At 47.9% G+C, this 25,402-nt stretch overlaps 1 protein-coding gene across 1 annotated transcript in view; it reads right to left on the bottom strand.

Annotated features, from left to right (window-relative positions):
* Positions 1-21,059, bottom strand: part of MAMLD1 (mastermind like domain containing 1) — a 146,849-nt gene extending 125,790 nt beyond the window's left edge. Inside the window, exons 1-2 of the mRNA XM_025372601.1 lie at positions 20,929-21,059; positions 19,704-19,773 (exon numbers count right to left, since the gene is read on the bottom strand). The gene's annotated coding sequence lies outside the window, so the exon portion shown is untranslated. The remainder of the gene's footprint in view (positions 1-19,703; positions 19,774-20,928) is intronic.
* Positions 21,060-25,402: the final 4,343 nt, after the last annotated feature.

Raw genomic sequence — 25,402 nt, 5'->3', positions numbered from 1 at the left:
CAAGGCAAAAATTCCATTCCTAGGTATATGCCCAAGAGAAATGAAAGCATATGTCCACACAAAAACTTGTACATGAATGTTAACAACAGCATTATTCATAAGAGTCAAAAAGTGGTAACAGCTCAAATTTCTATCAACAGATGAATGGAGAAACAACATAGGGTGTATCACAAATAATATATGGAATATTATTTGGCAATGAAAAAGAATGAAGTACTAATAGATGCTACAACATGGATGAAACTTGAAAACATTATGCTAAGGGAAAGAAGTCAGTCACAAAAGGCTATTTATCTTATGGCTTCAGTCATAGGAAATGCCTAGAATAAGTAAATCCATATAGACAGAAAGCAGATTAATAGTTACTAAGGGCTTGGGCAGGGGGTAATCGAGGATGTTTGCTAATGGATATGTGGTTCCTTTACAGGGTAACTAAAATATTCTGAAATTAGATACTGGTGATGATGGTACAACTATGAATATACTAAAAGCCACTGAACGGAATACTTTAAATGGGTGAATTCGGTGGTATGTGAATGATATCAATAAAACTGTGTTTCAGAGAACACATACCATTTACAACCGCTGCATAGAAAATGCAATACTTAGATATTAAATATAATATAATGTGTATAGAATCTGCATCCAGAAAGTTACAAAATGTTTTTGTAAGAGATAAAGACTCCTGCACATGTATCCTGGAACTTAAAATAAAATAAAATATAAAAAACAAAAGAGGAGCACAATGAGATTTCCTGTGACCTATTAAAACCCATAAAATTTATCAAAGAAATTTACATACAAAATAAATCTTGATCGTAGTTCCAATCACAATAAATTATACTTGCAACTGACATCTATAAGCAATCTCTTTTCTCTCTTTAAAAACTCTATATTTTCTTTATGAAAATAGTGATTTTTTAAAACTGTACTCTAAAAGGGACAAAATATTTGTAATCTGAAGTGTTTCAAATTTTGTACTCTATTGCTTCAGTCTTATACTATATCAACAGGTATGAATACATTTATAAGAATATATTTAAAATATTTTCACTTATTGTATTTCCCTTGAAAATATTGACATTTTTGAATTTTAATTAAAAAACTCAGAAAAAAAAAGGGTTGAACATTAAATAGAAATAATAATTAACACCTTTTTTGTGCTCATAAAAAAATAAAGACCTAAGCGGCCGGGCGCGGTGGCTCAAGCCTGTAATCCCAGCACTTTGGGAGGCCGAGGCGGGCGGATCACGAGGTCAGGAGATCGAGACCATCCTGGCTAACATGGTGAAACCCCGTCTCTACTAAAAATACAAAAAACGTGGCGGGCGCCTGTAGTCCCAGCTACTCGGAGGCTGAGGCAGGAGAATGGCCTGAACCTGGGAGGCGGAGCTTGCAGTGAGCCGAGATCGCGCCACTGCACTCCAGCCTGGGTGACACAGCGCGAGACTCCGTCTCAAAAAAAAAAAAAAAAAAAAAAAAAAAAAATAAAGACCTAAATAAATAAGGAGACATACTATGTTTACTGCCTAGAAGACTCAACATAGTAAAGATGTCAATTCCTGAACTGACCTACAGGTTTAATGCAATTCTCATCAAAATCCCAGCAAAGTTTTTTGCAGACATAGACAAGGTTGTTCTAAAATATACGGAAAGGCACAAGTCCTAGGCTAAAACAATTTTGAGAAACAAGGATACAATGGGAGGAGTGCCTTTACCCAGTATTAACATTTTTATATGGCTACATTAATCAAGACTGTGTGGCATTGGCAGAGGGATAGACACATAGATCAGTGGAGCAGAATAAGGAGCCCAGAAATAGACCTATAAAAATGTATCCCACTAATTTTTGACAAAGGTGTAAAAGCAATTCAGTGAGGTGGGGATAGCCTTTTCAACAAATGCTACTAAAGCCATTGAGCATCCTTAGGCAAAAAAATAATAAACATCAACCTAAACCTCACACCTTATACAAAAATCAACTCAAAATCGATTATGGCCTTAAATGTGTAACCATCAAACTTAAAAAATATTAGAGAAAATTTTCAGGACCTAGGACTTGGTGTAGAGTTCTTAGACTCAACCACAAAAATCTGGCCCCCAAAATAGTCTTTCTGTGAAAGAACCTATTAAAAGGATGCAAAGATAAGATGCAGACTGAGAGAAAGTATTTTCAAATTACATATTGGACAAAGTACAAGTATCTAGAATATATAAAGAACTTGCAAAACTCAACAGTGAAAAAAAAAGAGAAAAAATGCAAATAATCCAACTGGAAAATGGGCCAAAGTCATGAACAGACATTCCACGAAGTTATATGGATGAAAAATAAACTCCAAAAAATATGTTCAATCTCATTAGGCATTAGGGAAATGCAAATTAATATGACAATGACATATCTCTACACACCTGTGAGAATGGACTACTCCTGTATTGCACTACACCACTATCAGAATTATGCTGAATGAAAAAAGCCAATCTCAAGAGATCACAGGCTATATGATTGAATTTACATAACATTCTTGAAATAACAAAACTATAGGAATGGAGAACAGATTAGTGGTTAGTTGCCGTGGGTTCAGAACTTGGGGTGGAGCAGATCAGGAGGGAAGTGCGTTTGGTATAAAACAGCAACACAAAGGATTGCATATCCTTGTGGTGATGGCACTATTCTTTTTCTTGACTGTGGTCACATGACTCTACACATTTGATAAAACTGCTTTGAATTAAATACTCACACATGTACAAAAATAAGTGCATGTATAACTGGTAAACTCTGAATAAGGTGGATGGAGCGTATCAGTGTGAGTGTTCTGGTTGTGAACTCGGTGAAGGGTAAATAGGATCTTTCTAGTATTGTTTCCTAAAACTGTATGTGACCCTACAATTATCTCAAAATAAAAGGCTGTTAAAAATCACAATAAAGCCTCTATAATTAAAACAGTGTGGTACTGGAAGAAGAATAGGCAAATTGACCAGAGGAATAAAATATGCATCTAGAAATAGACCCAAGTATATGTGGAAACTGAATATATAATAATGGTGACTTTTCAAATCACTGGAGCAAGATGAACATTTGTAAAATGGGGCTGTGATAGCTGGGTAGTCTTTTGAAAAAAGGGAAGGGGATGGGTGCAGTAGCTCATGCCTATAATCCCAGCACTTTGGGAGGCTGAGGCAGGAGGATCGCCTAAGCCCAGGAGTTCGAGACCAGCTTGAGCAACATAGCAATACCCCCTCTCTACAAATCATAAAAAAAATGAAAACTTAGCTGAATGTGGCTGTGGCACACCACCCTGCCACTGACTATAAGTATGCCACTGCACTTCCGCCTGGGTGACAGAGTGAGACCCTGTCTCTAAAAAAGAAAAAAAAAAAAAAAAAGAGAAACAAACAAAAAGAAAAAAGGAAAGAGGCAAAGCAAGATCCCTCCCATATACCATTCATAAGAATAAACTCCAAATGGATTAGGAATCTAAATGTAAAACATGAAACCATACAAATACTGGAAGAAAATTGGGTGAATTTCTCTTTAAACTGGATGTGAGGAAAGGCTTTCGAACTGGGATTCAAATCCAGATATGATAAAAGAAAAGACTGATATTTGACAACATAAAATTTTTTTTTGCATAGCAAAGAAAAACAAACATTGAAAAAAACACAAACCAATTAAGTGAAATTACTTGCAACATATATCACAAATAAAGAAAGCTAATATACCTAACACAGAAAAATACTCTTAAAATTGAGGGTAAAAGACTAAAAACCCAATAGAAAAAGGGAGAAAAGACATGAACAGATAATTCACACACATAAAAATATCCAAAGGGCTCTTAAGCATATGAAAAGATGTTGCAAGCCACTCATAATTAGAAAAATGCTAATTAAACTACACTGAGATACAATTTCTCACCTATCAGATTTGTAAAAATTAAAAAGTAAAGCAAATACTTTGTTGGTGAGGCTTGGGGGAAAAAAACACTCTCATACATTGCTAATGGGAATGCAAATTGGTACAATCTTTCTGGAGGGGAATTTGGCAATACTTAACAAAACTACATTTGTTTTTACATTTTGACACATTAATCCCACCTCTAGAAATTTACTCTTTAAGATATACCTCTAATGATATGAAAATACATATGTATTGGGTTGTTCATTGAGTATTATTTTTATTTGCAAAATATTGGAAACAATCTAAATGACTACACATAGGAGGTTGGTTGAATAATTTATGGTACATCTACACAATACAGTACTATGCAGCTGTAATGAAAGAATGAAGAAGATCTCTATATGGAGTGATTGGTAGGACATGCATTTGAGTGAACAAGCAAAGCTAGAAAGAGTATCTATATTAAGCCGCCCTTATGTAAGGAAGGGTATAGGAAAATACACAGATATCCGTTCATTTGTGCAAAAAGAAAACACAGAAAAACTAATGAAGTTGGTTACTTACAGGAAATGACTGGAATGAGGTGGAAAGGACAGAAGTAATGAGAGAAGTCACTTTTCTGAGGATTTCTTTCTGTACAGTTCTAACTTTTGAAACAATGTTATTATTTCACATGCTCACAGAAAAATAATTAAAATTAGCAAGGAAAGATGGTGGGGAGTGTTGGCAGCAGACAAAAAGGAATCTAAACAGAAACAAGTGAACTAAACCATATTCAAATGACCTCAGTGGGCCCGGGAGATGAACTAGCGCAGGTAAATTTTTAACAGTGTTTGAAGGATACACTCTTACGCAAAGACAAAAAGAATTCTAAACAAATATTGTACTCTTGTTAATTGGCTTCTTCATAGAGTCATGGGTTAGCAACTATGAAACTAGTTTCTGTATATTCTAGGATTAAGCGAGTAAATATATTATGGTAATGGCAGAGAGATTTCTCACTGTTTTGCAAGGAAACTACAAATATGGGAAGGGGAAAGATAGAATGAACTTTGCTGTTGTATTGGTATTTGGAGGTATCAATGTGAACTCATGGTTTATGGGTAAGTACGGAGGCAGGTAGATAGAGAAACAGATATTACCAAAATAATAAATAAAAAAGGAATAGATATAGATGTGAGTTAATTATTCTCCTAGCTTTGTGGACTGAGAGGGTTTAGTAACAATGACACATCTGTAGAAATGTGCATGCTCTTAGTACACAGATCTTAGTTTCTAAATGCCATTCTTCACTAAAAGAAGTTAGGATTCCATGGGAAAATGGCTGATTTTAAGGCTAAGGCAGGGAAAGTACAAGATGAGCCTGGAGCAGATGTGCCAAAAATTAAGGGCATGCTCAGAGGATGATTAGGGGCATGTCAGAAAGACATAGTAACTAGTTTGAAGGAGTTCCCACTGGACACACCTCAGACAATTTGAGCATCAAAATAAATAATAATAGGAAAGGATTATAACTGAAAATAAAAATGCACAAGTCCACCTAATATAAATAAAAGCATAAGTAAATAAATGGGAGTGAAAGAAGAAAAGTTCTTTCTTATAGTAGAAAGTCAACTAATAATCGTAGAATGGATGATGGAATCATAAATTCATTAGTTGGCAACCAGCATGATAATCTTGCCTCAGGCACAGACCATCAATAAATGCTAAGCTAGTGAGTGAAAGTTTGAGGTGTAGTAGGATACTAACAGCTTCAAAATATATTTATTTCCCCAAGATACTAATTAATGGCAGGAGAAGAAATAGAAACTGGACAGTGGAGATATCTGGCAGACATCACCTTAACCAAGTGATCAAAGTGACAGTCACCAGGAATAGGATGAATGGAACTAACATCGTGGACCTTCTGACGTGATACACTCATGCACAACATCACTTCTGTGGTATTTCTGCCAATAGTACATAACAGTGATCTAACTATGAGGAAACATCAGGCAGCAAACTCAAATTGAGGGACATTATGCAAAATAACTGGCATGTACTCTTCAAAAATGTCAATGCTACAAAACACTAAGACAGATTGAGGAACCATTCCATATTAAGGGACACTAAAGAGACATAACGACTGAGTTATGAGTGCACTGCATGATCCTGGATTTTCTTTTGCGATAAAGGACATTATTAGGACAATTGGCAAAATCTGAATAAAGCCTTTAGATTAAAATCTTTAGATAGATTAGTACCACTGTTAGTTTCCTGCTTTTGATCAATATCCTGTGCTTATGCAGGAGAACGTTTTAGGAAATGTTAGGAAATCTATATTGCAGTATTTGGAGATAAAAGAGCATCATACCTACAATTTGTTCTCATAAAGTTCAGAATAAAATGGTGTGTGTGTGTGTGTGTGTGTGTGTGTGTGTGTGAGAGAGGTGGTACATAAAGCATAGAATGTGGTAAAATTGCGACATTTGGGGAATCGAGTGAAAGGTAGTTAAACATTATTTGTATTATTCTTGCAAATATTCTGAGAGTCTGAATTTATGTCAAGTGAAAAATTAAATTAAAAAAAGGGTTAGAAGTGATCAATTAATCTCCTAGGGAGAAGGTATTGAGATCAAAGATTGAAGGCCTGAGGGGAAGCCAGTAGAAAATGCTCACAGCTGATGGGTGAGTTTCAAAGAAGCAGCAGGACAGGAGTCTCCAGGCACAGTGGGCATTCAAAAAATGGTAACTGTTGTTTTGATAAATTTCAGAAAGTACTAGTTCATCTCAGAGATATATACCTCCTAACTCTTTCAGAAACATCACTAAATATCGCCTCTAGAAAGGATTTAAAGGTCATGTACTGTACTGGTCAAGTCACATCTTCCAAATATAACAATCCAACATAATAAGAGGAAAATTCTACAAAGCCCCTTTAGCTCAGCCTCCTCATTGTAACAGTGGGAACCGTGAGGCCCAGAGAGGGGAAAGGACCTGCCCAAGGTCACACAGCAAGGCAGTAGAGCTGGGCCAGGCACCAGGGTGCCTCCCTCCCAGGCCAAGGCCTCTCTGACTCTGCACCTCCATACAGTCTGGCTTCAGGCCAGAGGAGTGGATGGCTGGGAACCAGACAAGAGGGAGCTGGGCTGGCCCTGAAAGATACAGTCCCAAAGTTGGTGGCTGTTTGGGAATGAGTGGGGCACATTTTGTGAACACCCTATAAGCTATAGGTGGCCAACATATTTATGTGATTAAAAATACAAAATAAGACTGAATACGCTGGGTGCAAACAGTTGAGAAACTAAAAGCTTCTTTTAGACAAGACAAACTGTTACTTACTACAAAAATAAGGGTGGGGTGGCTTGGGATTTTTTTTTTTTTTCCATAATGAAAAGTAGCAAATATGAAGTCAAACCTAAAACAGCCCATCAGTTTGAAATAAAATAAATCCAAATAACAGGCCCGTAAGGACCACCCCCCAATATTAAAAAAATCTGTTTTATTTTAAATTAGGCATTGGTACAAGACCAACAAAATTAAATATTTACTGCTAACAGAGAACTCTTGGATGTTGGGGGCAGGGGTGGAGAACAAAAATTCCTTTCTGATAAGCTAGTATCTGATAGCTAGAAATCAGAATCACTCAGCCCTATATTCTGCTGACTGCAGGTCCCACATGGAGTTGAGGGCCTGGAGGCTTCTTCTGCAAGGTCCTAGGACGTGCGGTGTGGGGCAAGCAGTGGGTTGCAAGGTGGACCTCCTGGGTCCTGGACCACCTCAGCTGTGAGCAGCTTGCCAGGGAAGCCTGGGCAAGCATGATATTTTTCTTCAGCTGCAGCATCCTCATGCATAAAACAAGGGGTCTCTAAAGGAATTTCCATTTTTTTTCTATTATTTGGTCCTACATAAATACATTTCAACTCTTTGTCTTTAGCTAAAACTTCTAAAACTGTTATCACTTATATAACAGTCACAGTCCCCACCTACCCAAACCAAAATACAACTCCATGCTTTCAAGTCTCTGGTAATTTCAAAAAGAACAAATTATTACTTATCCTTTTCAAATATTTTAAGTAACTTAGAGTTTAACTTGCTATTGGAGAATTATGGAATACCAGAGCTGGAGGAGCCTTTTGGATGCCCCTAGACCATTCCTTCATTGTACAGATGGGGAAAATGATGCCCAGTCCAAGGAAATAGCTTGCCCCAAGTGCCATGGCTAGTTGGTATCAAAGCTGAAGTCGGACCACTTGCCGGTGGACCCCAGGTGGGTATTCTTCCCACTGTAGCACCAGGGACTCCTCCCAGACTCAGAAAGCTGGTCTGAAACAGTGAATCTTCCAAAGGGCAACCACCCACTGCCAAACTTTCCAATTTACAAACGACTCTCATTTTGTTTGATGACATGACGGTACCTAAAATTCCTGGGTGGCATCTGCTTTCAATTGACTTGCACGATTCCTCTCCCTCCAGATTAATAATGAAATTAAGGGCGAGATGTTCTGGCCAAGGATGGGAATGGGAGCCACTCTGCGTAGTGACCCTGTACTAAGCACTCATTTTCAACATGATCTCCACTTAACTATCCCTGGCTTGGTTTGGTTGGGTTGGTTTAACAAAAGAAAGAATGGGTAGGGAGATACCTCAATATGTTTGCAAGACAATTCAAAGCAAAAACAGTTCTCCTCTCTTTCTAAAGGAGAGGGAGAGCCCAAGCTCCTAGCAACACATTTCTTTCCAAAAGGTTCCTAAAATCCACATGGGGTGGGGGAAGGGACTGAAAAGCTCTGCAAATATGTGGCTGCCTCCACTTTGGAACTGCATAGCAACAGGCTCAGCAAGGCCAGGATCTCCCTCTGAGGGTTCAAAGGGCTTTCCAAACCTGCTCTTTACTTTCTAGGGCTGACTTTGAGGACCTGAGCATTCATTAGGGCCAGGTTAATATGATGATGGGCTTGTGTTTCTAGGAGAACCGAAAATACACTATTGTGAGGAGTCAGAGAACTTGGAAGGTGCACAGGATCAACAAGGGCCAAGGAAATGTCTTCCTGACTTGTCATGAGACCCAGGGCCAGCACCTGCTCCTCTCTGGGCCTCAGTTTCCCCATCTTTGATATACAAGCCCTCGCGGCCTTGCCATGAGAAGTCTTTCCACACTTCCAGGGTTCGATGGGGAAGGTCGTGGCGGGCTATTTGAATGGAGTCCAGCCATCCTCTTCCCTCCTAAGCAGACCCCCCATATCACATCAGCAGGCCCAACCTGAGGCTCCTTTCCAAAGGGACACAACCCCACTTCCTCAGGATAGGGCCCTGGAAAGATCCTGGGGTAAGACTACTTACCAGTTTTCATGAGGGTCTGGCTAGGCCCTTTCAGTGACTATGAGAGAGACACACAGGATCCACTTTACCTTCTCATGCCCGTTGTGACAGTACTGAAATGTGAAAAACCAAACAACTATCGGCCTCCTCAGATCCCATTTCCTCACTTCTGCAGCAGGCAAATGTGGAACCTCCTCAAGGCACTGGGCTGGCTACACACATCCTTGACCGATTCTGGAACTGCCAAGGGCTGGGTAATTGGGGTCTCTAAAACTGTCTAGATCCTGGACACACTGCATGCTCTCTGAGGTCCCTCCCAAGCCAGAGTCTCTTGAATGCTAGTTTGCCTGGGTGTAACTTATGCAGTATCAAAGAAAGGGACAAAGTGACTTTTCAAGTCAAAAGAAACCTGATTTTCTTTTGTTAAATTTCTGACATCGAATGGAAAGGCAAAATAAATAAATAGTAAACACTAACACTAAAGAGAGCAACCCATGAGTGTGCCCTGAGCCTGATATTTACAAGACCACCTCACCAACACCATCTCTTTTGAATCTCCCACAATGCTCCAAACTTGGTGGAACTGACATTCTGATATTTCCATCTGACAACTGAGGGCACTGAGACTCAGGCAGGTTCACAGACTTGCCTAAAATCCCATAGTTGGTCAATGTCTCCTGCCGAAGGGAAAGCTCATATTGAGGCATTCTTAACCTGTGACAAAAGATCCCTGAGAGAACCATGAGTGGGCTTAAGGCCTAGTGGTACCTTAAATTAGAAGCAACATTGCATGTTATTTTTCCATTGTCTAAGGAGAAGACCCAGAGCTTTCATCAGATTCTCAAAGAAGTATATGATCCCTAAGAGACAAAGAGCCACCCCTGCTTCAGAGGATCGGGAGTCATTTTTGTTATGATTTGAGGTTCAAGAGACCAGCTGCAGTTAGCTTCCCCAAGGGCAAGCTCAGAAAACCTTGGCAGCCAGGTAGTTCTCTAACTCATAAATAGGACCAGCTTTATGCCAGGCATGGTACCATTTGGTGGGGTGGAGGGTGGGGTGTGGGAAAAGAGGGCTTCCCTAAGCCCTGAACACCTCCTTACCTGTGCCCTAAACAGCAGATTCTCTCCAAGGCATGGTAACTCTTGCATCTTTTAATTCAAGCTGGAGGCTCCAGATTCTCCAGAGGAAGGGAATCCCACTAAGGTACAGCGAGCTGAGGATGGCATCTTTCTAGGTAAGGTGGAGAGGGGGTGTAAGAAGCAGGAGGCAGATCTAGAAACCAGGAAGGAAAAGGTGGGAGTACTGAACCTCAACTCGATTTGCTCGGGATTTGACAGCCAAAGGCATGGCTGAAAAGGCCAGTGAGCCTATCCCCAGCCATATGTAGAACAGGGCTTCAGACCTAGCCTTTGCTATCTTGGCAAAGTTCTACTCCTGAGAGAGGGTGAGTGTGTGAGTCTGTCTGTGTGTGTGTGTACGTGTGTGTGTGTGTGTGAGTGAGAGAGAGAGAGACAGAGAGAAAGAGAGAGAGCTCTTCACAACCGCCTGAGCAAGGAGATGAGAACTCAAATGGCTAACCTGGCCATCTCTCAAATCCCAAAAATCAGCTTTGGTGGGCCCAAACTAGGCAACCAACGATGCTGCTAAGGCTCCCAACCAGGGCCTGAGAATGCAATCTTCTCAAGCACCCAGAATGGGGAATTGGCCTCCCACTCTGGGATCCACTGCTGCTGTTTGGGAAGGTGGGGATAAAAGAGATATGTAGGACTGCCAAAAGGCTATTACTGTTGAGGAGTGCTGGTGCAGGTTGCCCAGGAAGAGCAGGCAGGAGGAGGGAGAAAAACCTGCCCAGAGAATCCCCATTAACTTCATCTTGTGATTTCATTGTCACAGCCACTCAGAACAGGTTTGGCCCCAGGGGCAGGCTCTTGGGAGCCTCCGATTTAATAACGTGCTCACCTCATGCTGTGGGACAAGACCTTACCACGAGCCCTATTAGTGGGTGAGAAAGGACTCCCTGGCTGCCCTACTGCACAGGGCATCAGTCATACTCCAAAGCTAACACCCCGGCCATGTGCTTGGGTGTTACCTTTGTATCCGGTGCTCCCCAAGTGGATTTGGGCAGTGACACTCCTTGATATTTTCAGGGCTCATTTTGAGAACTGTCACGGCAACTAACATGATAATGCTCTTTACCCCATGGCTGGGGGATCGCTAGAAACAACCAGATTGTTCACTTTAACTCGACTGTCAGCACAATTATTTTAACACCAAGTGTGTCAGGTTTGACTCCATATTTCGGAAATTAATTTTAGAGTGGCAGGGAAATCAAATGGCATACTTCTTTGAGCTTTGTTACAACACGTTCATGCAGCAAACTGCGAAGAAAATGTAGTAATTAGAGGTTAAATTAATCCTTGACAGACAAGCGGCTTAGAAACGCTGTGCCCTCCTCCCGAAGCCTAGCATAACGCATGCCAGTCTTTCAGAATTAGACACGCAAACCATGTGATGTTGGCAACTGCACCAAAACTACTGTCCCACTTAAAATTCCAAGGCCGGCGCTGGAACTTCCAGAGGCAGATATTAACACTGAGATCTCATTAAGAGCCAAACCCAAACAACCTCCCACCATTGCCAAAGGAGCCCACCCAGCCAAGCCCTCCACAGGGCTGGCTGCCTGACTCTCTGACAGCAACTCAAAAACGAGACACACACTCCCTTCTAATTCTTCATTTACAATCTCCATTCTCCAGCTACTTCCAGACTTCGAGTTCAGATTCTAATATGACCCTTTGCTGTCCTAACAATGCTGAGCAAAGCACACATTGATACAGGGCAGATTATATTACACCACAGTTACAAGCGCTCCACCGCCACTGGCTGCATTTCTTTTTACCACATTTGCTCTGCCTCAAAAGGAAAGCCTGTCTGCCCACACATGGGTGCAAAATGGATGTTCTACACTCGACTGAGAGCTAGAGACCAGGGTTCTGTCAACTTTGGGCTCCCTTTACTATGGCCCTAGGAAAGTCAGACACTTCTCTGGGTCTCAGTTTCCTCTTCCATAAAATCATGGGGTTTTACTCTTCCAGCTGTAAGATTCTCCATCTTTCAATATCTGAGTTTGCAGGTGAGATGGTGTACCTGTGCTAACTATGTACAGGTGCAATGGTCAACCGACCAGCAGAGCCACAGAAAGGAAGGCAGAGCTGGGTCCTGTCTTCCTCCTCCGCACTCTGTCCCAGCATGCTGCCGAAGCTGAGGGTGGAATTTCAGATTCAAATGCAGGGAAAAATAGAAATGCACTACTTGTGGGGTGAGGATGGAGCTGGGACAATTGGACCAAGAACTTGGAATTCCTCAACATGTTCAAAATTACTTGACTTTGTTTTTGTCCTGTCTTTATGCTCCAAAGACCCACGCTTTCCTCTCAAAGGTGGACACAAGCTGGGGCCACCAGGTCCTTTTGACCTGGATTCCATTAACTCTCTCGGGTGCTGTGGCCTCCAGTGATCCCTTGCAAAATCAGCAGAAAACTGTCCCTATGGTCTAGTGTCTAGGTACTCGCACAGGTGGAAGAAAGGGGAAAAAAATCAATGGCTGGCCTGCTAGGCCCTCTTCCAACAAGATGATATCCCCTGGTCCGCTCCATCCTTCTCTGAACCTCAGGAAACAATTCTCAGCCTTAAGAAAATGGCATTTCCCAAAATCCACTTACTGGTTATTTACTAGGCAGAGCAAGCAGCAGGGCACATGGGAGGGTAAGGTAGCTTCCCACACCCACCCACCAAGGAAATGGGAGCCTGGGAGGCTCCAACTGGGCTGTGCAGAAAGGGGCACTGGCTGTGTCGGGGTCAGAGAGCAGCCGGGCAGGACTGAGTTGCCCCTGGGGTGGGGGGATCCTCCTTCAGCGGCAGAATGAGCCCACTCTTTTGTAGGCCAAGGAAGGGAGGGAGTAGTCTGAAGCTGGGGCCTCAGGGAGGCCCAGGATAGCCAATCTGGGCAAGGAAAGCTCTCCTAAACTTTGCAAAGAGCTTTTTGCTTCTTGCTCCCAAACTCTCCTTAGGCCCCGTCTCTGGAAGCCTTTACTCTGGGAGCTCAGTGCCTACAGCCAGGGAGGCCCCTTGCTATCCCCTCCCCCGGGGGGAATATTTTTGAACTGTTTCATATCTGATTGCTTTGGATGTTATAAAGACGTCAGATTTTAGGAGAAAACTTGAGGTTTGAAGGAAACCAGGGAGGCTCTGTGAAGGGGAGAAAGAAAGCAACCAGAGTGGGGGGATGGGGGCAGGGAAATGAGGTAACCCAACTCTTTTGCTTCTGTCTCCTCCTCTGGAAGAAAATGCCCTTGGGGCTTCAGCAGCCCTGGGCTGGTAATTTGGGAGCAGGACCCCACAGGACTATGTACCTGCAATCTTGGCATGTAAACATCCTATAACACAAGCTACTGTTTCTTACTTCCATGGGGAACTCCCTGACTAACTGCCCTGACAGCTCCATGGGGCCTTTTCTTCTTCCTTTGACACCTTTACAGACTAAAGAACAACAATGACACAACAAAAATAAGAAGTCATAAGCATTTGCAACACAGTCTCTTCAAGTTCATTCTGATTTATGAAATTTCCCTCCTTGAAGTACTGAAGATGTTTAAGGACTCAATGCCTGCAAAACCAGGCCGGTTCCAATTGAGCTTTGCAATGCTTTTTTCCTGCCATACAGTTGACTGGTGCTGCCTAGGTTACCCCTCGGTGGCGTTGTGAGAGGTGTATGATGGGAATTGGTTTATTGTGCTGATCCATAGTAACCAGCTCCTGTTCCTCCATCATTTATCTCCCTCCCCAGCGACATCTGGGTTGGTCTATTCACATTCTCAGCATTCTATCTGCTCCAACAAACACTCAGCCTTTTCTGCTTGGATAAGGAGTTTTTTAGTTACATCCATTATATGTGTATCAACATTTATGGCAGCAAGATAATTGCTGAAGAACTCAGAGGATAAAGAGTCCTTCTTCATAATGTTCACCCCTGCCCCTTTAAAAAATCAATATTAACATCAAGTAGGACAGCAGCAGGTTCTTACATAGCTGCTGTGTCCTCAAAGTTGGAAATGTGATTAAAAAAAAAACAACTGGATTAGGAAGAAAAGAAAAGGTTCAACAATGGGTTAAGAACCCACATCCCACTGGTGCACATGTGTGCAGATGGAAGGCCTTTTTGTCTTTGAAACCTTTGCTAAGTAACTGCAAAGCAGCAAATCTGCTCTCCATTAGATGAGTCCTTTGGAAATATGCCAGTCTACTCTAAAGAGTTTAGATCCCGTTATCTGTATACCAACCCAATGATTAGGAGGCCTGCCATCAATAGGAGTATTGGACAAGAGAACCTTTGGGTTGATTTCTGATGTCTGCTGTCGCTGATTCTGGGCTAGAAGTTCACACTTGCAAAAGACACAAAAAGGGGAACACTTCCCACTTTTGTATTGTTTTGATTGGCCTTCTGCCATTTTTTACTCTTCCTTCTTATCCCTGCCCTTCAAAATACCAGCCCCTTTTTATTATCTGTCTAGCTGTTTCCCGATGACAAGGTTGAGCTTGATGTTTCACTTTCCCAGAAAATGACTATTTCATTCACAAACCACAGTGTTTTAGAACTGGAAGGGACTCAGACTCAGAGGTCATGGGATTGGGGGAGAGAAAGGATGGACTTGTTCAAGATCACTCTGCTAATTAGTGGGCAGAGCTTTCTAGAACACAAGTTTCCCAGCTCCTAGGCTAATGATCTATGCAATGCACTGTTGCAGGAAAAAAAAAAAAATCAGAATCTTTAAAAAAAAGGGTTTACTGTATATCGAGTTCCTTTAAAGGAGAGGCATAGTCCAGCTATTTTCAGAAGAACCACTTATCTAAGACCAGCTTATCCCCTTTCATAACCCCAAATAGTAATTGAGTTTCCTAGGGACCATCCATTAACAGGTGCATTTTATGCCTTTAGGTGACCAATTTAAAAGGGAAGAAAATATATTAAACATGCTGGCTAAGCTAAAAAAAATCCCTTTCCTTAGTAAAAAGGATTGACAATAGTGAATCTCCTACCTTAAGATGCAATGAATGTGTAGCCCCCACCCCCACCCCAGCAACAGGGTATTTCCTGGTAGAGTGTAAAAATTCAATGACGTTCCTATTTCAGCCCACACATCTGTGTCACTGTCAGCGTCAGTGGCAGGAAAACAGACGAAGTCACCCTTTGCTAATGATTTCCTAACATGGAATTTCCTTGTATCTCCTAAAGGCTTTCTTCTTCCAACGCCAAACTGTTCCCCACCCCCACCCCCAACACATTGTACTGAAGAAAAACTGAAAATGGTCACAGCCGGAAGAGGATGATTTTTAAGGAGATCTTGTAAGGAAAAGCTTCAGCTCTTTGTGATATTTTTAAAGGGGGAAAAGGGGGAAAGACTGCTAGTTTTTTCCGAAGCTGAGCAAAACAGAGAGATTTCCTCCCAGGCATCTGGAAATCTCTCAGCCCCATCTCTTTCTTTCTTTTTTCCTGCCTCTTCTGTCCCCAGTTCCACTTTGAGCAACATTCTTACTTCAGTACTGAAAGAAACACTCACACATGGCAGGCAGGCACCGGGAGAGGGCAGCCCCCAGAGCAGAGAGCAGGCATTGGAGAACCACCAAGCACAAAGCAGTATAGGAGCCCATCACTTTTCCCCTCTGGAGAATATCCTATTTAATATGCAAACTGGTCATCAAGTGAAAAGAGGGCTGTTACTTTAAGGGGAAGAAGCTGATTAGCTGCTCTGGCTGGCAGCAAACAGCTGGTCTGTCCGGCAGGTTCAAGGCCATTTCAGCTTCTCTCTTATGGAGGCACCATATGCTCCATCTCGCACATCAGCAGCTTTATTTTCCAATGAACTTGCTCCAGAAGAGAAGCACAAAGGGGGGAGGAGAAGGCAGAACCAGTAGTTTACCCTTTGATTACTTTCTTGTGGTTTTAGATGCAGTTGGGATGTGTGTATGCGCGCAGTTGGTAAGTGTGTATGCGCGTTGGGGGTGTTAACGCTTCATCTTCTACTCCAAAGACCAGAGAACAAATGTTTGACCAGCACTTATCGATAACCTCCAGAGATGGGAGGGGAGGGGAGTAAGAGAAAGATATGCAAAAAGGCACAAATAAAACGTCGACATCAGATTAAATGGAAATAGGAGGGGCGGAGGTGGCCAGAGAGCGGTTGGAATCTGACTTCGCTGGGGAGACCCACCAGCCTGAGCTTGGGCCCCGCCCACTTTCCTTATTTGTCACTTTTTTCTTTTCAGTATTCCCTTCCCGAACAAACTCCATGAGAGACACCAACCACTTTGGGGCACAGGGGCGGAGCAGGCCAACAGAATGGCGAAAGGTTACTTCTAACATTATATTTGACATTCCTCAGTGCAAGCCCTGGTTCTCGAAAGTTTTAGGGGGTCGGTTATAAGGGACAAGGACCCGCTAAATCGTCAATCCAACTAAAGCCGGCAGCTTTAGTGCCCGAAGCTGGGTTAGGTGCAGAGGCAGCAGGCCAGCGCGCGGTCCACAGTGGCATGCTCATCCTCACTGCCCGCCTAGGCTACACGAACCCCGGAGGTGGCGGCTCCCACTGCCTCCGCGCCTCCAAACAAAGGGCACTCGAAGAGTTTGAGCCCCTGTGTGTGGCGGGGCGGAGGGTGTGGCAGGAGGGCGCGGGAAGAAATGAGGCGTGTAGTCAGACGCGGGTGGCCTACGCCTCCGAGCTGCCTCCTTCTTCTTAGCCACCGGCGGGCGCGACAGCTGCCCTGAGCTCCGGCAGCGAGGGGCGCCCGCTGCAAAGCGAAACCAGGGAAAGGGCGCCCCCTATGCCCGAGCCCGGCGAGCGCATCGGCAAGTAGCGTCTGCCCACCCCGCTGAGCGCTTGCCGCCTAGGGCCTCTGCGTGCGCCCGCCCGGTCGCAGTGCAGTCCACTGGGCCGTCCGGGCCGCCGGGATTTAGGGTGTCCAGGGCTGGCAGGCTGGGCGTGCAGCGAGGGCCGGGGCTGGGGCTCCGTGCACCTTCCTGGGTTCCCACAGAGGGTCCTCGAAACACAACCCCCTCCCCCATCGCCTACACTTGCCCTCCTGTCCCGAGCGGCTCGAAACCACTTGGAGACAGCCGCCCCCGCCCCCTGCCTCTGCGTCCCTTTCCCCCTTCCCTCTCTCCAGCCTCCTGGGAAACAAAGGGGCTTTTTATAAAGCGGATTGTTGGCGGCGGCGGCGGGGGTGGGAGGGAGCGGGGATCTATAAAGACAAGAAGAGGTGGGAGGGAGGGAGGGAAGGAAAGAAGCTGCGCGGCCTCCAGGGGCCCAGAGCTGCGGTGGCGGCCGGGAAGCCCCGGCGGGTGCACGGTCGACCCCGCCCGGCCGGTGGGCACTCGGGCGGCAACCCACGCCTGCCAAGAGCTGGGCCGCGCCGCTGCGATGTCGCTCGCCGGCTTGCCGCAACCGGGGAACACAATTCCCCAGCCGCGGGCCGGGGCCTCTGGGGGCGGCGCAATTCCCGCGGGGGTCTACCCCGGGAGACCCAGGCCCTCTCCCTAGCCAACTCTTTCAAAATTGCTCGGTCTCAGGGAGACTTTGCGCCTTTGTTCCAGCGCAGCCGCCTCTAGTAAGCTCGACTCGCTCGCCCTCGCAGACAATGTCCCGGAGCCGGCCTCGGTTTGCTTACCCGTGAACAGCACGTTCTACCTTGGGTACCGCGCCCCCGGGGGGCACCGTGCTGCCAAACAACAACGACGAGCCACCCCAGCAAAAGGAGCCCTTTCTCCCCACGCCCCCCAGCCACCCTGTGCTCCTGCCCGCTTACACACACCCACACTCGGGGTGCCCAGGTCAGCCGCACCCAGCTGCAGGAGCGCGGCGGGAGTGAATGCCCCAGCCCGAGGCGCGTGTTTGCCCAGGTTCCGATGGCTTCAGGGCCGAGCTTTCTGGCAGGCTAATCCTATTAGTGTCTGCTTAGTCCGAATTTAATCACGGATCAGAATCAGACGACATCTCCAGCTTTCCAGGAGGCTTCGGACACACTGCATTGGGACGGAGCCTGGCCAAGCCAACTGGCCGAGAAAAGTATTTGGCGGCGCTCCGGGGGGCTTCCCGCCCGCGCTAGCCCGCGCCGGGCGCCCAGCTCTGTCATCGCGCGGATGCTGGGGAACCTGTGCGGACTCTGACACAGGGGTGCCAGGGCTGCTCTGCAGGAATCCAGTCCGGGCTGCCCTGAGCACCAGCTTAGCTCCGGGTTGCTCTCCCCAGGAGTTGGCAGGGGAGGGAGTGCAGGGCAGCGGGTTCGGCGCACACACTCCACACTCTAGCTCAGAGGCGGCAAACAGCGTTGGGGTGGGGGAATCCTTCACCCAGTGCCCACTGCCTACTGGCCTGGGCTCAGGGAGCTGGCATGTGAAGGCACCGTCGCCGGTGACACCCAGGCTGCAAGCGACCCGGGGGTGCTGGGACAGAGTGGGAGACTCCCGGTAGCTAAGCGTAGCCCTAGGAGCCCGCTCAGCTTGCGCCCTTCCACCTTTCCTCCCCGGTACGTGGCTGCCCGCGCCGGATTTCAGACGCCCGATGGGCGCGGAGCCAAAGGCCGTGGTCTCCGGCGTTTCGAGCTGCGCCCAGCCCAGCCGAGCTGGTTCGAGAAAGGGGCGGCCGCCCGCAGCGCCAGGTGGGCCGTGTGCTCAGAGCAAACTTTAGGGTCTACCGACTCGAAGCACCCCGGGACCCCGATCCTCAGCGATGGGGACCATAACTGGGGGCTACAAGTGTACCCCGGAACCCCCAGAACAGTCGGACCTCCTGCGTCCGCCCTCAGCCTTACCGTGCTGCAGAGCTCCGGCGGCGGCGGGGGCAGTGTCCGAGGGGCGGGCGGCCGCCAGCGCGGGCAGCCTGGCCTCAGGCGGCCGCCAAGGAGCCCAGCCCTGTTGCAGATCACCCCCTGGCTAGCGGCCGGTGCCCCCGCGCCCGCCCGCCGCCGGCCGCTTTAGCTCGCGGCCAAGTTCATGCTGGCGGCGCTGCAGTGGCGGCCTCAATCTGCTCGCTCCATTCCCACCGCCCGGCTCCGCGCCGCGCGCCCGGAAGGTGGAGTTTCGGGGGTTTAAGTTACTGATAGGCATTTCTCACTGCTGTGTCACTCGGGGAGGAGGAGACACGCACGCCGCACATTCACACACCCTCACACTCACGGCGACGAGCGGCTCCGGCCTTAAAGGGGAAGCCGCGCTGCCCTGCCCGCGACCCCACCAGCCCCAAGCCTGGAAACTCAGGGTTTCCACGCCGGGATGGGGCGGCGGGCATCCAAAGCGCTGCGGCCGCCCAAGTGGCCTCCCTGGCCCTCCCACCAGTCTTTAGAGGAGAAAGCGGCCGCAGGCTGGCTTCGCTGTTGCTGCCTCATTTCTCCAGTCGGCTCGAACCAGGGCATCTGGGGAGGGATCCGAGGGGCGGAAGGGGCATCGGTGCACTCACCTTGGCTGCTCCGCACTCAGTGGAGGGTGGTCTGTGCCCTCGGTGTCAGCTGGCTTGCCTAGGCGGTGCGCTGGTGGGAAGAGGCGACAGCAGGGTTACCGGAACGCCTCCAGCAGACAGAGCCCGCCGGAGGGCCGCAGTCGGGGCCCGGCGCGCTCGGGAAACCCGCACACCGAAGGTAGACTTTCCGCGTCTGGGGAAAGCGAGCTGGACAGCCGTGAGTGGCCGGGACACACTAAGAGCGAGCACGGAGAGCCGAAAGCCAGCGGTCACCAGTGACAGGGCGAGAGAGCGCTCAGGACCGAGAGACCAAGAGAGACAGGAGATCGCACGAGACACAGAGAAGGCAGAGACTGAGAGACAGATATCGAGAGAGGCACCGGCGGAGATAGAGGTAGAGACACGATGGAGGGAGAGTAGAGGAGAGGAGAAGAGAGAAGAGGAGAGGAGAGGAGAGGAGAAGAAAGGAGAGGAGAGGAGAAGAGGAAAGAAGGAGAGGAGGAGAGGAGGACAGGGACCAGAGAACAAGAGAGCTTGCAAGAGGAATGACAGATCCCTGGAGGACCCTGAAGTGTCACAGGGACGGGAGTCTCATCACAAAGTAGCCTATTCAGCCCCCATCCTCCTTCCCATTTTCACCAGAGCCTGACCCTAGGGCTAGCGGCCAGGCCCTTCTCCTCCCCTCGCCCGGGGAGGGGCACTCACCTGCAGTGGGTGGCTACTGGGTGGGTAGCGCCAGTCCCTCCGCCCACGCATCCGCTCACCAGCTCGCGCCCTGACTGCCAAACAGACCTGCTGTGGCAGCAGCGGGGACCAGGGCTCTCAGGTGGCAGTTAGGGAACTGCACCCGCCCCATCCCGGCCGAGTGCCCCACTCCCCACTTCCCACTGCCCCACTCTCAGCGCGGACGCTGTCGGCGTCGCCCGCCAGTACGCTTAGCTCAGAGTCCAAGCTCGCTGGCCAGTCTCCCGTTTCACTGGACCAGGGCACGCGATGCTCCCGCCCAAGCTGGGCTGGATTGGCTCCCTCCGCAGTTATCCCAAGACAGACACCTGCGGCTTCTGCAGGAACATAGGTTCCTTGGGAACTGCCGGGCGGGCCAGCGCGCCCTGTCCACCGTCTGCCCTGGCGCCGAGTCCAGCGACTCCCCTCCCACCTATCCCACTTTCCGGGTATTTGGCTGCACCCCTTCCCCAGGTTCCCCTCCCCGGGTGCGTTTCCTAACCTGGACTTCTCCAGCCGATGGCAGCTGCAGGGGCTGAGCACAGCCCGGGAACGCCGCGTCGGCTCCGACAGCAGCAGCGCTCAGCTCCTGTCCGCACCTCTGAGTAGCAACCTGTCACCAACACATCTAGTCACGCTCAGCGGAGCCGCAGGCCACGAATAAAGGGGTGGGCCCGCCGCCCACTAGGCCCCTCCTTCCCTCCACGCCCACGCTCTCGGCCCTCGGAAAGCGCTGGGGCCACCTCGGAGAACCCAGCGAGATCCCTTGGTGGGCTACGTAGGCGCAGTGAGGCTGGGCGATTGCCTCCTAGCGTTTCACGAAGTTACCTGGAGGAAGAGCGGCGTCCAGGCCCAACTGCGAGACACATTCAGGGGCTGTGGCTTCGCAGCCCCGGCGCTGCCGGGATGCGCCCGGCCCAATGGGGCGAGGCTGGGAGTCCACAGTTCGGCAGGGCAGTTGTGAAGGAATCCACCTTGTCTGGGTCCAGTCCTGTCTGCTCGGCAAAGGGCAAGCAGCCAGAAGAGGTTATTGCTCTCTGGTGACTGAACCTTACCTTCAAGGCCCTGCAGGGAGAGATAGAGTCATCTCAGGGCTGCCAGTGCCCCGGTAGAACTGCGAGAGTGCGGCAGTCCTTTGAAGGAAATCTGATTAAACAAAGCTGAATGGGAGCTGGCAATGCCTATCACAGAGCATTGGCAGGATGCTTTTAAAATTCTATCTGCAACCTCAAAGTGATCTAGCCAAGGAGATGGAAGGTGGGTTTCTGTTCCCAGCACCTCCACTCAACCCTCGGATCACTTGCTCTCATCTTCCTCAGTGGGACAAATGATGCCCATTCCCCTAGAGCATCCTAAGAAGCCTGTAATATCACAGCCACACGTCTGCGAGATGACTAACTGCCTGCTTGGCACTAGCACCTGGATGGCCACTAGAAATCGCAAACTCCACATAACCTGACTGAACTGAGTTCTTGATCATCCCCTAAGTGTGCAGTGCCCATAGTCTGCTACCTCAGTTCATGGCTATACCATCCTTCATCTTGCCCAGGCAGAAGGCCCTGGAATCCTCCCGATTCTTCTCTCTTGCTCACACCTCACAGCCAGTCCAGTATTCAATTCTGTCGTCTGCATCATCAAAATGTATCCACAATGTCAGTCTGCTCATCCATTGCTCCCTGGGGGTACCAGCCAGCAGCCTCTCCCCTCAGGATTACTCCAGCAGCTGCCGCACAGACTGCCTTCATTCCTCCCTCCCTTCAGCCCTCTCCTTGCAGTCTATTCCCTGATCTCTGTGACAAACCCCACAGTAACTCCCCATTGCACTCAAAGTAGAACTGAAGTGCTTCTAGTGGCCTCTGGGGTCCTTCAGGCATGTCCCTCCCCTTTCTCAATGATGTCATCTTCCCTCCACTCACTCTGCTTCAGCCACACAGACCTCCCAACTCTTCCTCAACACATAGATACATTCCTGCTTTACTTAGGATTTTTGCTTTAGCTGTTCCCTTGGGCTGGAATTCACTTCCCCCAGATATCTATGGGCTGGCTCCCTCATTTCCTTTAGTCTTGACACAAATGTCACCTGGCCACCCTATGTAACATTTCAAAGCCCCACGCCCATCTCTGGCACTTCCTCTCTCCTTCCCAGCTTTGTTTTCTCTTTAGCGCTTACCGCTAGCTGACCTCCTCTATAGGTTAGATCCCAAGAGGGTAGCAGTCAGCGTCTGTTTTGTTCACTGCTGTCTTCCCAGCTCCCAGCACGGTGCCTGGCATGGAGTATCTGTTCAATGAATGTTAGTAGATTCTGCTTTCCTGGAACTTTTCAGGAAACCCTGGGACCACTGCACTATACACACCCACTGGAAAAGAGGCCCATAGATGTCATCACATTTGAAGGTGATTCATGACCTAAACAAAGGTTAAGAAGGCTGGAGGGCAGGCAAAGAGCTTTGTGCTAATGACAGGAAACCAACCTCAGGTCATGTCACCAAGGGGCAGTGTGGCCCACATGCATTGGTGGCAGTCTTACAGGTGGTCACAGAGGTACAGAGAGTGATTCCTTCAGTTACTGGTGGAAAGAGGTTTCCTTGTGGTTGTCACCTTGGGTATCCTAATGTTGACAGACAAATGGGAGAGGAGGCCAGATACAGAGGGCTTTCTCTCCACTGAGTAGACTAGCTGTGAGAGCCAGGGCCCCTTTTTCACCCAAAATGCAAGACCAAGTCTGGAGCTCAGCAGCACATCTTCCTCCATTAACGTAGGACTAGCCTGTGCTTTACCTGCAGGGTCCGTGTCCCCAGCGAGGTGTTGATCATCACGTCCATGTTCTAGATGAGGAAATCAGACACTCAGAGAGGTGGAGGCATGTATTCAGGGGCACACAGCCCATGAGTGGTAGAGCAGTAAAGCAATTGGGCCTCAAAGCTTGGGCCATTTCCACTTGCTATGTGGCCACCCATGTTTAGTGTGTGCAGTCCTGGCCTGTGGGTCCAAGCAGTGAAAAGAATACCATGGGGTCTCAAGGAGCTGTCCTTCTCCTAGGGGAACTCCTGGTCCTTTTGCTGAGTAGTTGTTAAACAAAAAGCTGGGCTTAGGCTATTGGAGTCCAGAGATACCATGCCGAGGCTAATATGAGCCCTGTCTTTGCTCTGACCCAAACCTGGAGCTCAATGGATTTGAAAAATAAAATCTCCAGCCACCTGTCATTTATAGTCATATTCCTGTGAACAGATGCCAAGTTTTCCCAAGTTCATCTGACAAATGCTAGGACTTAACTGGGCAGCCTCTGGAATTCTGGGTGTGGCCTGCGCAGGTAGGGGCCCGTGGAGAACACACATGCTGACTGGAAAGAGGAAACACACATCCAGTGGCTCTATTTCTCATTACTCCCACACTCAAAAGCCTCCTGGGGCTTTCTACTGCCGACAGCACTAAATCCCAATATCTCAGCTTGACGTGCAAGGCCCTCCATAGTGAGCACCAGTCTCTATATTTACTTCTAGATTCTTCTCTTGGTACTTTCACACAGGCACCTGGGTCTCCTGCTTGTCTGGACTGCTGACTGGACACCTAACAATTCCTGGTTCTTCCCACTTCTGCCCCTTTGCTCATATATTTCCTATGCCAGCTCTCCTTTCAAAATCTTGCCTGGGCTGGGCACAGTGTATCACGCCTGTAATCCCAGCACTTTGGGAAGCCAAGGAGGGAGAATCCTTTGAGCCCAGGAGTTCGAGGCCCACCTGGGCAAGAAAGTGAGATCCCATCTCTATTTAAAAAAAAAAAAAAATCCTGCCTGGCCTTCAAGGCCCATCTCAAAGGCCTTCTCCTCAATGAAGCTTGTCCTGAGTCCCATCACAGCACAGGTGCCCTCCCTCCTTTGGACATCCTCGGCCCTAGCTGTCCTTTTCTGACACCGTAGGCCTTTTCTTCCTTGTTTCACAGTTTAACAGTGCCTTTCAGGGGTTTCCCCAAAGCCTCCCTGATGGACTCATGGCTAATCCTCAGCTGCAGTGGGTGTGTGTGTTGGGGGTTGTTCAGGGTACCCTCTGGATGGTAGAATATGAATCCAGAGAGAGGAAGTGAGATGACGGATGTGGCCAGCACCTTCTGGCATCCCCCACTTCACCTCTAATGCTCAGAGGCCATTGGCTGTGCCCAACTGGAGGCCACCACGTTCACCTCCTCCCTTGGCTCCCAGCTCCCTACAGCCATGCCTCACTCAGCCAGGCAGACGCCACACCCCAGTCCCTCAGCAAAATCAGAGATCCCCATCCCCCAGACTCTGGAGCTCTAGGCTCCTGGGGCATTGGCTCAGGGCTTGTGGACTACTCATCTGCATAGAGTTGTAGCCCCAGGGAACCTGAGTTCTCTGACCACAGCTTGCTGGAAGCCACAACCAACAGGAACACTGGAATGAGGATGGACAAGTGCCCTTGGGAAGGCCTAGGGTGGCGACTACCCCACGCAGAGGAAGTGCAGGGAACTTGATCTGGGAGGCAAAAGGCACTGGTGTACACCCAGATTCTGCTGTCTCCCAGCTGTACAATCTCCTGAGCCTCACGGGTCTCATTTGCAAAATGGAGTCACAGTAGTAATGGCCTTATTGGTGTGTAGTCAGGGTTTTAGTTCTGTTATGGACAGGACCACCCTAATCAAGGTGTCTATCCCATCAGTCATTAGCCCTCAGAGAAGAGGATGCTGTCGTGATTGTTATCCTACATACCCTAAAAGACAAGAGGCAGACAGCCTTGAACCTAACCAAATGAAAAGTATTTGGACAAAAGTTCAGGTCTTGCATGTACGTTCAAAACATCTTGTGATATTGAACACTTTGCAAGTGCTTGATATGTCTGGCAAAAAAAGAGATGAGTCCGTGTTAGGTGAGGAAACAGATTGGGGCACTCACAGAGGACACGTTGGCATTTTGCCCCGGTGGGGCAGAGGAGAGCCACTGGGAAGCAAGTTGACTTATTTCTTTT

This window comes from Theropithecus gelada, chromosome X (genome assembly GCF_003255815.1).
Source record: "Theropithecus gelada isolate Dixy chromosome X, Tgel_1.0, whole genome shotgun sequence".
NCBI lineage: Eukaryota > Metazoa > Chordata > Mammalia > Primates > Cercopithecidae > Theropithecus > Theropithecus gelada.
The sequence above is the reverse complement of the archived record's forward strand: the minus strand, read 5'-3'. Positions and strand labels throughout refer to the sequence as shown.